A 13,578-nucleotide genomic window follows, 5' to 3' on the forward strand; every position below is an offset into this window, starting at 1 on the left:
CTGAGATTTATCTGCCTAAATTAGTTTTTAAATAGAGCTACGTTATCTCACCCAGCTCTCTTTTCTTATCCCTTCACATTTTGTTCTCCCTTCCGGATGAGGTTGTTCAAAGTGCAGCTGCGCTGACGGATGCAGGCTGTTGTGTGTGAACGCCCAGGCCACAGCTACCTGAAGTGACCACATGCTCCACACTTCAAATGTTTTTCATACAAATGTTATCAAAATACGCTTGGAAAAAGTCAGAAGTTCAAACAGATCATTTCAGTGGGATTTGTTTCCTTGCTTTTATCTCCTAATGAACTCCTTAACATAAAAGAATCTGGAAAAGTCTGGCTAATGGTTTTAAATCTCCTTCTAGAAGAAAACAGACCCAGTCCTTGTGGATGACAATTAATTTGGTGACTGTTGCTAGGATAGAATTTCCACCACGTGTGAATAGGAATGTGCATGCTAATTTATCATTCAAAGAGAATTTTTTTTATTTTTTGGTAAGAGCTTATGTGCAAAACCTGTTAGCACAAAGGGAGAAAGAAAGAAGGAGAAGCTGGTGTGGGCGGATGAGGGCCGTGATCCAATACAGCCAAGAGAGGGTTTGAGACTTATTTGGCAAAGGACATGGCTGGGGCTGGGGCCTGGCGAGGAGTGAGTAGCATAAGACAAACGGTCTCTGCAGGGCGAGCAGAATAGGGGATGGAGGCCATTTTTACTAACTGTATTTTGGAAAACAAGTAAAATTGCTGTGAGGATTTGTGCTTTCACCCTTACAGTTTAAATTTAAAAAAAGAAAGCCCAAAAGGTTATTGCTTAGTAAGAGATAATACAGAAACATTTTCTAGAAATACTGAAGAGCAAGGTCTAAATACAAGGTTTAACAACAAGGAAGGGATCCTGGGGAAGTGTTCTACATAGAAGCAGAACCAAAAGCATTGGGGTTACTTGAGGGGGAGAAAGAGACAGACAGGAAGAGGAGCACCAGCGTCTGTGAGCGTCAGTGTTCATCTCGTCTAAAGGACGCCTTCCCTGCACCGTGCAGACCACACATGTGGGCACTGTGGGGAGGCAAACGGATGTACAAAGTGAACCACTGCAGGAAGGAAGAGTGCGGATAACTTAAGAAAGATCTTGTATTTTTTTTTAATTTTATTTTTAAACTTGACATAATTGTATTAGTTTTGCCAAATATCAAAATGAATCCACCACAGGTATACATGTGTTCCCCATCCTGAACCCTCCTCCCTCCTCCCTCCCCATACCATCCCTCTGGGTCATCCCAGTGCACTAGCCCCAAGCATCCAGTTTCGTGCATCGAACCTGGACTGGCAACTCGTTTCATACATGATATTTTACATGTTTCAATGCCATTCTCCCAAATCTTCCCACCCTCTCCCTCTCCCACAGAGTCCATAAGACTGTTCTATACATCAGTGTCTCTTTTGCTGTCTCGTACACAGGATTATTGTTACCATCTTTCTAAATTCCATATATATGCGTTAGTATACTGTATTGGTGTTTTTCTTTCTGGCTTACTTCACTCTGTATAATAGGCTCCAGTTTCATCCACCTCATTAGAACTGATTCAAATGTATTCTTTTTAATGGCTGAGTAATACTCCATTGTGTATATGTACCACAGCTTTCTTATCCATTCATCTGCTGATGGGCATCTAGGTTGCTTCCATGTCCTGGCTATTATAAACAGTGCTGCGATGAACATTGGGGTACACGTGTCTCTTTCCCTTCTGGTTTCCTCAGTGTGTATGCCCAGCAGTGGGATTGCTGGGTCATAAGGCAGTTCTATTTCCAGTTTTTTAAGGAATCTCCACACTGTTCTCCATAGTGGCTGTACTAGTTTGCATTCCCACCAACAGTGTAAGAGGGTTCCCTTTTCTCCACACCCTCTCCAGCATTTATTATTTGTAGACTTTTGGATCGCAGCCATTCTGACTGGTTGTAATTTTGTTTTGAAAGTCGTTATCAGAACAGTTCCATTTCTTGGGAATAAGATAGTACCTGTCCTGCAGGAGGAGATGGCGCTTGAGGCCCCTCCCCCATTCACCTTCAGGGCTCTTTGAAGGTCAGCTTCCATCCACTCAGCTGGTAAAGAATCCACCTACAATGCAGGAGACCCCAATTTGATCCCTGGGTTGGGAAGATCTGCTGGAGAGGGGATAGGCTACCCACTCCAGTATTCTTGGGCTTCCCTGGTGGCTCAGCTGGTAAAGAATCTGCCTGCAATGTCAGAGACCTGGGTTTGATCCCTGGGTTGGGAAGATCCCCCGGAGAAGGGAAAGGCTACCCACTCTGCCCACCCCAGTATTCTGGCCTGGAGAATTCCATGGACTGAAGTCCCTGGGGTCACAGAGAGTCGGACACGACTGAGTGATTTTCACTTTCACTTTTCCACCCACTCCTGAGCTTACAGACCTGTCCTTACACAGGAAAGGGGGCACAGCTGTGGATTGCCACTTTGCCAGCCTCCTGGTACCTCCATCCTTCCAGAGCAATTCAGGAGAAAAAATATACATGAAATGTAGATAATATTTTTTAAAAACAAAAGTCAGATCATGTAAGTCCACCAAAGTTTCCCCATTTCATGAAGAAGGAAGACCAAGGCCAATGGCCTAAACAGCTTGCAGGAACTGGTGGCCATGCCCTTGCTACCTCCTGGCCACTCCCGCCCCTGCCCGCCTCAAGTCTCCTGGCACACTGACCACCTGGCTCCTTTGGAGAAGCCACACACGCTGTCTTCGTGGGGCCCGTGAAGTATTTCCCCCGGAGTAGTATTCTCCCCACGCCCACAGGCTCACCCTCGCCTCTGCCAAGTCTTGACTCACATCTCAGCTTCTCAGTGAGCCCCGCCCACCCGCTGCTGAAAGGCTGCCAGTGCCCAACCCCCTCATATCCACCACGGCTGCCACCGTCCAGCCTACTTACTTATGACATTTATGGCTTTCTATTCTCCATCCTGGAGTATGCGCTTCGTAAGGGCAGGGGTTTCTATCTGCTTGGTTCACTCATGTATCCCAAGTGTCTAGAATAATGCCTGGCGTGGTGGACACCCAGCTAAGTGTCTGTTGACAGAGCACATGAGTGATTTCCTAGTGTGGTGCAAGAGCTGGTGGTCAGCCGCCCCCAGACCCCTCGGCCAGCGTTGCCGGGTTTCCTTCTTGGCCCGAGGCCACCTGGGGAGACATGGCAGTGCTTTTGCGTTTGCCCGTCTCCTCGGGGCATCCACACACAGGAGCGCCCTGCGCGCATTCGTTCATTTGGTTTTAAAAATGATCTTATTTTAACTAAATATAGAATGTAAATCATTCAAGAAAAAATTTGAACTAAAAAATATTGAAAGACTTCTTTTCCCTTCTCAATATGCAGAAAATACTTACACAATAATATACTTTAGCCTTATCAAATAAAAATAAACCCTGACTTTAGACCCAGGCATGGATGGCACTGCTAATGACTAGCCGGCATGTAGTCTAATTTTATTTACACTTCGCAGTGATGAGATGCAAAGTTCTGGGGTTTGCGCCTTTTGCTTAATACATGTCTTTCCAAACAAAAACAAGCAGACAAAGCAGATATTTAAATCGTAGGGTTTCAAAAGCATATAAAAAGAGTTGCTTATTTTCAGAATAGCAAATTCATATTAAAAATATAGCCATAGTTTTAGGGCAGACAGAAGTATAGAAAACCGTTGATTTTTCTAATATCAAATTATCTTGATATCTTCACCTCTCTTCTTATCACCAAGATGACTTACTCTAAAAACTCAAGGTTGACAATTTTGCTCAGTTTTCGCAGAAGAAAAGGCCTTGGCTGCGGTGGGCGGGTATGGACTGTGGGCACCTGGATGGAGAATATGCCAAGGCTCAGGGAGGAGGCTGAGAGGTGAGGGAATAAGGAAGAGACAGAATGGAACCACATGTCCCCAAGCTTTGAGAACTGAGCTGGGGAGAAGCCCACAAAAGACACGAAAAATCCCGATTGGCGTTGGAAGTTGGTGTGACAGTGCTCACAGAGCAGCTGCACTTTTCTGCGGCAGATGCTTTGAGGCCTGGTGGCTTCTGTCCTTTCGCGACAAGATCACTGGTTTTCTTTGGCCTGGGAAGGCCTTCAAGAATCATCAGTTAGGCTAAAAGCTTGTTCGCTAAAAACACAGTTCAGCCTGAGTTGTCTCATTTTATGACCCTAAGAAAAATAGTAGGTCCCAGTCATGGGGCGCTGGCCCTGTGCCAGGCATGCATTTTCTCTCTGAATCCTCACAATTAATCCTCACAGTTACGTCTAAAATGACTTGAAAGAGCTGCCAGAGTGTGGCAGATCCAGGCTTCAAAATCAGGCTCTTCTGACTCCAGAGACCAGTTTCTTTCTTTTCCTTTTTTCTTAATAGTATTCCTGTCTATTGCATGCATATGACATGCCAGGCACCACGTGAGACATTTTACACACATCAGATCAGATCAGATCAGTCGCTCAGTCGTGTCGGACTCTTAGCAACCCCATGAATCGCAGCACGCCAGGCCTCCCTGTCCATCACCAACTCCCGGAGTTCACTCAGACTCACGTCCATTGAGTCAGTGATGCCATCCAGCCATCTCATCCTCTGTCGTCCCCTTCTCCTCCTGCCCCCAATCCCTCCCAGCATCAGAGTCTTTTCCAATGAGTCAACTCTTCGCATGAGGTGGCCAAAGGACTGGAGTTTCAGCTTTAGCATCATTCCTTCCAAAGAAATCCCAGGGCTGATCTCCTTCAGAATGGACTGGTTGGATCTCCTTGCAGTCCAAGGGACACTCAAGAGTCTTCTCCAACACCACAGTTCAAAAGCATCAATTCTTTGGCGCTCAGCCTTCTTCACAGTCCAACTCTCACATCCATACATGACCACAGAAAAAACCATAGCCTTGACTAGACGAACCTTTGTTGGCAAAGTAATGTCTCTATATCGTATCTGGGTTGCATAGTCCTCCATAATTCTCACTGTAACATTAGGACATGAATACTATTATTGTTCCCACTTTGATGATGAAAAATGAAGCTCAAAGCCGTTCTGTATTTTGTTCAGAGACACACACTTGGAAGGAGGTATAAGCAGTTTAAACTTGGCCAGTTTGTCTCTCCAACAAAGACACAAGTCTGCCCAGCTCAGATTCTTCTTCCCCACCAGATCTTTATAAAAGTTGAACTTACACTTGGATGCAAAGAACACTTTAAATGTAAAATCAGAGATTTTACAGGGCATATTCTTTTACTATAGTCAAAAAATTTAAAAAAACGATAATAATGTGGCTGAAAACATTCTTTGCTACTTGGAAATTGACAAGCACACTTCTGTATAACCCGTCTATCAAAGAGGATGTTAAAACTGAAATTAGAAATCTAGAAACATGTGAAAGGGGGAATATTTTATTTCGAAGACCATGGGACCCCTGAAAGCACAACTCAGGGAAAATGTATGGAAAGAAATGACTTCAGCATGAGAGAAGAAAGCCTGAAAATAAAGGAGCTGTGTACACATCACAAAAAACTGAGAGAAGATGGTAAGTGCAAGTGCGAAGAGAGAGTTCAGAGCAGCTGAAACCAATAGCGTATAAGATAAGAGAAACTACGGTATTGAGCTGACTCTGTGAAACGGGAAGAGGCTTCAGTTGTGGGCGGGATCTCGGGATCTCTGGGGGGCCTCTCGCTGCCACAGTGTAGTAACTCCTGCTCTCTGAGGACCTGAGTATTAGCCGTTGTCTTTCAAACTTGAGAAAGAAGCCGTTCAATACGTTGCTCTAAAGAAGCCAAACCTGCTATGGTCTGGAAAGAAAACAATGAAAAACGTTTACCTGCTCTGCGTTTCTTGTTTTGGAATAGCGTGCTTCAAAGTAGGGTTATAGGTTTGGCTTTTGTAAACTGAATTCCATGGAAATGCACTCTGGGGAGTCTGCCCACAGTATGGAATCTTGAGTTATGTTCACCTGTATGGGTGCACGTCCTAGTCCCTTCCTTCATCTCTTTCATCTACTGATAAAGTTTTATTTTCATCAGAGCTGCGCTGTGCCTGGTGACTACTTATTCAACAGATAGACCATGATTTTTAGACCCTCTTTAAATTCTTTGCCACTCAGAGCTCATGTATTGCCACTGATTTGGGCTTTTTAGAGGCAGGGTTTTGGGTTTTTCTATTATTACAGAACTTTCCATCTGTATTTTGCGGTTGTGAATCTGCACGTTTACTTTCCAATTAAGACTTGCCCTACCAAGTAGACTTCACAAACCGTGCCCGTCCGGCCTGTACTTGCACAGCAACACCGTTACAGCGCCAGGAAATTGTGATGGTGATTCTTCTACCTTTTAATGTTTTAAAGTAAAATGTGATTTTATAAGCCAAATGCAAGATTTGAAAAATTAGATTTTTCCCCCACTAATTATAGTTTCTTCAGTTATACTGCGCTCAGTAACTGTATCCTAGATAAACCCACCCAGAAATGACAGTTCTGGGGCACGCTAAGTGTGTTTAGTTCCACGTTTAACCGCCTTCATCAGCGTCAGCCCACCGCTTTCACCTTATTTTAATCCTCTGTAAAGGGAACGGGAAAGGAGGCTCTGACATCCAGTACAGACTGCAGACTCCAGTGGCCGCAGTGAATTGCTGGAGTTTTGTTAAAAGGCTTTGGTCAAGTTAAAAGCCCTTGCTTTGGACAGTGACCCAGGAGATATAGATGGGTAATGGATACCTTTAAGCAATTAATGATTTTCTGATAAACTTTGTGGAAATCTTCTATTTTATAATTTGAATCAGGTTCTAAATGCAAGATTCAAATGAATATTCTAGGGAATTCTCTGGCAGTCAAGTAAAGTTAGGACAGTTTTACTGCCCAGGGCCAGAGCTGATGCCGAGTCAGGGAACTCTGATTCCAAAAGCTGAGGTCTGGCCAAAAATAGACAAGCAAACAGATGAATAAAGGGATATTTTAAGTTAGATTATAGATCCAACCCTAGCCCTAACCCTAACCCTAACCTCCTTGCATTGATCTCCTGAAAACTTATTTACAGTGAACTTCTTTAAATCAGAGTTCCAAACATTAAATCAGACTTCACCTGTATTTTATGGTTACTTAAGAAATAAGATTTGACTGAAAACAAATGGATAGATTTTCATAGCATGTATACTTAAAAACCCAGCTATAGAAAACTGGGCTATTTCATGCTTAAGCTTGCTTTTATATCAGAGGAACATATTAACTGAACCCTCTTTAAAGTGATCTAACTATAATAAACACAAAAATTGGAAATACCGAATGCAGACATGCTGCTTTGGAGAATAAAGCACACATTATATATTTAAAGGGAAATCAAAGGCCCTAATTTGCCTTCTGTAGCTGCCTTTCATCAGGTTTATAATCCACATGCAAAATCTACAAAATGGGCCTAATTCCTAGCCCATAAAAGTCACCTCGAGAGCTGTTATGAGCAGTTATGGGAGTAAATTAACTTGAGTGTTTGAGAGCAGCCGTAATAACACATTCATGGAGAGACACAGGAAATGGTCGGCATGAAGGGGGCAGAACCAGCAATCTGTTCTCTCCTCCTGGCCTGACGTGGCTCTCAGAGGCTGTGTGAATGGTGCATGCTCAGTCCTCGAGTTCAGGGGGCACCAGTAGCTGTTGCCAATCTATGCTCTTCAGGGGTTACGTGTCCTCTGTGGTCACCCCAGGGTATCAGGCTCATTGAATCCTGAAACCGTAACTACCAAATCTACCAGTCTCGGGAAAAGAGGGTTAGGAAAATTTAATCAAAATGGTTTAAAAAGATCAGAAGAGTGTTTCACTGCAGCCTCTCATGGGCTGATATTCAGAAAAACAGAGACCCTGGGAATTTATAAGCAGAGAGCATTTACTTTTTATTTTTATCTTTGGTTGACGTGGGTCTTCGTTGCTGTGCACGGGCTTTCTCTAGTTGCAGGAGGCTCCTCACCGTGGTGGCTTCTCTTGTTGCAGAGCCTGGGCTCTAGGCGAGTGGGCTTTGCAAGCTGCGGCCCGCGCGCTCTGGAGCACCGGTTCAGTAGTTGTGGCGTACAGGCTTTCTTGCTTCAGGGCGTGTGGGATCTTCCCCTACAGGGAATGGAACCCATGTCCCCTGCATTAGCAAGTTGGATTCTTATCCACTGTGCCACCAGGGGAGTCCTCATTTACTTTTTGTTCTTCAAAAACAGTGATCTTCTTCTTCAGGGTGATTTAACAGTGATACATTGAACACCTATGAAATCCATCTGTTTACCAGAGTAGGGTAATGTGAAAGTGACAGATTTTCTTTTGTTGGGCTCCAAAATCACTGCCGATGCTGGCTGCAGCCATGAAATTAAAAGATGCTTGTTCCTTGAAAGAAAAGCTGTGACAAGCCTAAACAGCATATTAAAAAGCAGAGACATCACTTTGTCAACAAAGGTCCATATAGTCAGAGCTATGGTTTTTCTGGTAGTCATGCATGTTGGACCATAAAGAAGGCTGAGCACAGAAGGATTGATGCTTTCGAACTGTGGTGTTGGGGAAGACTCTTGGAGGGTCCCTTGGACAGCAAGGAGATCAAACTAGTTAAGCCTAAAGGAAATCAACTCTGAATATTCGTTGGAAGGACTGATGCTGAAGCTGAAGCTCCAATACTCTGGCCACCTGATGTGAAGAGCTGACTCACTGGAAAAGACCCTGATGCTGAGAAAGGTTGAGGGCAGGAGGGGAAGAGGGTGACAGAGGATGAGGTGGTTGGATGGCATCACTGACTCTATGGACATGAGTTTGAGCAAGCTCTGGGAGATGGTGAAGGACAGGGAAGCCTGACGTGCTGCAATCCATGGAGTTGAAAAGAGCTGGACATGAGTTAGTGACTTAACAACAACAGTGTGAAAGGCAGGCCATGGGTGTACAGTGTCCACCTGTTAAGACTCCAGCAGTTAGCAAGAAGGTGGAGGAACACGGTCAACAGAGACACCGGGAAGGTCTCCTTCATCCAGTGTGACCCCAATTCAACTAGTGGGGCCCCGCCCACTGTAACTTCTCAGTTTGTTTTACATTTATCCCCATTCTTGTTCCTCACCTAAAGAGTGTAATGTGATGGAGATTGGGGTATTCTAAGAGCCCAGGGATTGTAAGTCCTCTCTACCAGGTCTGACCTTGACAGCTTCCCTAGAAATACCGCCACTGCTTCTAGTTAAACTCCAGAGCCGAGGTATAAGGCTCCCACGGGGAACACACAGGTTTACATCAAGGTGACTGTATCTTGACTTATTTGCAATTATGTAAGATTATCAGATAAAAGTCACAGTCATTTTAAACTTGGTTTTAATGTTCAATTCCACCCCACTCCAGTACTCTTGCCTGGAGGATCCCATGGGCGGAGGAGCCTGGTGGGCCGCGGTCCATGGGGTCGCGAAGGGTTGGACACGACTAAGCAACTTCACTTTCTCTTTTCACTTTCATGCATTGGAGAAGGAAATGGCAACCCACTCCAGTGTTCTTGCCTGGAGAATCCCAGGGACGGGGGAGCCTCATGGGCTGCCGTCTATGGGGCCGCACAGAGTTGGACACGACTGAAGCGACTTAGCAGCAGCAGCAGCAGGAGAATTTTTCAGGATGCACATTAACATTTCTAAACTTTTGTTGTCAATGAGTTGAATCTGAGTTAATGATGTTTTGTTATTTTTCTTGGTGGCCCTGTGGTAAGGGAAAGTGCCCCTTTATGGTAAGTGGTAAGTGCCCCTTTATGCTGTGGATGGGAAATCAGCCCCTGAGTGGTAACTGTGGTGTGACTGCCTTGAAGCCACCCTTTGTTTCCTGTATTTCACTCAAATGCATTCCCTAGTGGCTCAGGTTAAGGAGTGTACTAGGTCTGGGCGCCATATATGTCCACCTCTATTCCATCTTCAGATTAAGAGGCCCATGTTGGGACCAGAGGCCCACCCTCACTCCCTTTGGAAGGAGAAGACGGGCAGAGTTGACACAGAGAGTGCCCAGGGCTTGCCCATCCGAAGCTCTCTGTGGCTGAGGCCCCATGAGCTGCCCAGTGCAGCAGAACAGTGTCCTGGCCCCCTGCCGGGTGGCACGGCTTTAACGGACGTTCCCTTTCTCCCCGTCAATGACCGGTGCACTGTCTTGGACTTTCTTGGGGCCAGCTGGGCCTCTAGAAAGGACCAGTGTGACGTGGAAAGCAAAGCCAACAGATTACTTAAGGCCACTTAGCCTTGGTGTGGTCTTCTGCAAAGATGGCGTCTGCCTGGTTGGCCACAGTCATGTCCCTCAGCCAGAAGCTCTCAGGGCACAGCAAGCGGAAGAAAAGAAAACTGGATATTTATTATGGGGAATTCCACTTAGGAACATATGTGGCTTTTTGTTCTATTTTTTCAGCTAGGCTTGATATGCTGCATAGTTGGGTTTGGTTAGTGATAGAAGTGATGATGGGTTATTTGAATGGGGCACATGTTCTTACGTAGGATTACTTTGAACACCAGTAGGCAGAGTGTGGGGCTTACCTGGTAGCTTAGCTGGTAAAGAATCCTCCTGCAATGCAGGAGCTCCTGGTTGGATTCCGGGGTTGGGGAGATCCCCTGGAGAAGGGAATGGCAACCCACTCCAGTGTTCTTGCCTGGGGACTCCCATGGACAGACGAGCCTGGCGGGCTACAGTCCATGGGGTCTCAAAGCATCGGACACGACTAAGCAGCTAGCTCCGCATAGCACACAGGCAGAGTGTGGAATACTGCGCCAGGGGCTCAAGACTCCTGGTGGAGATTTCTGGAAACATCCTGTGAAAGTCTCTGCCAGAGTGGAGTCCTAGAGGGAGGATAAGGGAATTTTCACATACACCATACGTGTGTGCTAAGTCGTTTCAGTCATGTCCAGCTCTTTGCAACCCCATGGGCTGTAGCCTGCCAAGCTCCTCTGTCCATGGGATTCTCCAGACTAGAATACTGGAGTGGGCTGCCATTTCCTTCTCCAGGGGATCTTTCAGACCCAGGGACTGAACCTGCGTCTCTTGCAGCTCCTGCACAGCACATGGATTCTTTACCCCTGAGCCACTGGAGAAGCCCTTCACACACACCAGCAGATGGCAAAAATCTAACCGCACACCAAGGATCCTCAAAGGGGCAGATTTGAACTTGGGGCCTCCAGGCTCTGGCTCGTAGTATTTTCCTCTCCTCTGTCTGAAACAAAGGATGTCCTGCCAAAGAGCTCCTTGGGGAGGAAAGGAGACTGTACCATTGCTCTTGTTGATGACCACAATGTGAATTAGTACAGACGATAAAGCAAAGTTATTAAACCCCTGCATCTCAACCACACAAAGTGCAAGTGTCCAGAGGTTTCGGAGGACACACTCTCTCAGCTTTCTCCTCCTTCAAGCACAGCTCTCTGGCTCCTGTGGTCACACAGACAACTGTGGCTGAAAAAACAAGGCTGCTTACTTTCTGGCTTCAGTGAGTCCTTTTTTTTTTTTTTTTTTTTTTTGTGATAAGGGTCCTTTCAAAAGATTTAATATGCAAAGTTGGTGGCTCAGATGGTAAAGCACCTGCCTACCATGCGGGAGACCTGGGTTCAGTCCCTGGGTCGGAAAGATCCTGTGGAGAAGGAAATGGAAACCCACTCCAGTATTTGGAAAATCCCATGGACAGAGGAGCCTGGTGGGCTACAGTCCATGGGATTGCAAAGAGTCGGACACGACTGAGCGACTTCACTTCACTTCAGTGATAGTTCACAACGTGTAGCTTTTCCAGACCTGAGATGGCGTGTGTGTGAGGAGGGTTGCCGTCATCAGGAAAAGGGCCGTCTGTATTGTGAAACCCAGACCCGGAAAAAACTGTCTGTGTGTCTGATGTGTGCAGAGCCCTCGGCGGCTGCACCAGCCTTTCTCTCCGTCTCCTTTTCCCTTCAGATGCTCTTCTGAGAGGAGCTCAGGAGAACGCAGTCTTGGTCAGTCACGGCCCGAGCCGCCCGCCCGTGGGAACGGCCACGGCCTCCGCTGGCCGCCCGTAGAGGCCCGCCAGCTCTGCTCCAGATCCACGCACGAGTCTGGAGCCACTGGTTTTTGTGTTCTGCTGGGGTTTTGTTTTGAGATGAACAGAAAGGAATACATTCTCTGGATTAAATGAGCCATTTTGTTTCTTATTTTTGAGACAAATCTCGGAATCAACAATTTTACTTTTTCTTATAACGGCACTGTGTCCCCTCGTATAAAGGTCAAGTCTCATTGCGAAATGTGGCTATTAAAATAATGTTTGCAAGGAAAGGATTCCCAAGCCACAGATGAAGACCTGCTTATTTCAAATGACCTTGACAACATAGTCATTTGTGTGGACACAAGGCGAGCCTCCCTGGGGAACACACTCATTAGGAACTTTAACAGCTGTTTATGAAACGCTCTGCTTGTCTATATGTAAGGTGGTCTCAGGGGTCAGGAAATTTAGGCCATTCCCAACTTGTCTTATTTCGGAGAAGGCGATGGCACCCCACTCCAGTACTCTTGCCTGGAGAATCCCATGGACGGGGGAGCCTGATGGGCTGCTTTCACTTCTCACTTTCATGCATTGGAGAAGGAAATGGCAACCCACTCCAGTGTTCTTGCCTGGAGAATCCCAGGGATGGAGGAACCTGGTGGGCTGCCGTCTATGGGGACGTACAGAGTCGGACATGACTGAAGCGACTTAGCAGCAGCAGCTTGTCTTATTTATCCCCAGTGCCTCCACGGTCACTTTCTACTTAAATGCTTTAAATTGACTTTGGGTCTCTTTGAGAAGTGTTTCTTTTGTTTAAGTCTTTTATTTGTATAATATATAAAAATGTATATAATTCTCTTATTCAGTTTTCTGTTTGACTCTTAAGATAGCCTCCAAGGAAAGTGATACATGTGACCTCTGAAAGCTGATTCAAAGTGTTGATCATTTAACACTTTAACAGTGTTGATCGTTTAACAGGGCTGTATTCTAATTTGGGTGCTTTTGAGAAGTGAAGACTGCCTCAGCATTCTGTGAATCTCAGTGGGTTTCTGAAGTGACTCAATATTTTCAAAATGGCAGTATCTTCAAAATGTAGTTATGCTCATAGGATTATCACAGAAACTTAGTATTGATTGTTTAACCTCAGCAGGCCTCTTAGCACCAGCCTCCTGGGGGCTAGATGAAAGCAGCGAAGGTGTTAGTCTCAGTCGTGTCCAGCTCTTTGTGACCCCGTGGATGGTAGCCCACCAGGCTCCTCTGTCCATGGAATTCTCCAGGTGAGAATACTGGAGTGGGTTGGCATTCCCTGACCCAGGGATTGAACCCAGGTCTCTCCAATTGCAGGCAGATTCTTTCCTCTCTGAGCCACCAGGGAAGCCCCAGGGGCTGGATACTCAGCCATTAAGCAGTGCTTATTTGCATGAGGAATTAATGTTTTGCTTTTGATTAATGAAAATTTCTACTTGGATCTTATTATTCAGCAAGGAATATGCTGACTCCCCCTTTCATACTTAAGGAGATTTATTTGGAATATTAATGTTTTAACAACAGGCCAGTTCTCAAAAGCATTCCCTAATTGGAAATTAAGCACCATTTAGGCATTGTTTTAGTG

Source organism: Bubalus bubalis, chromosome 10 (assembly GCF_019923935.1).
Source record: "Bubalus bubalis isolate 160015118507 breed Murrah chromosome 10, NDDB_SH_1, whole genome shotgun sequence".
NCBI classification, from domain to species: Eukaryota; Metazoa; Chordata; class Mammalia; order Artiodactyla; family Bovidae; genus Bubalus; species Bubalus bubalis.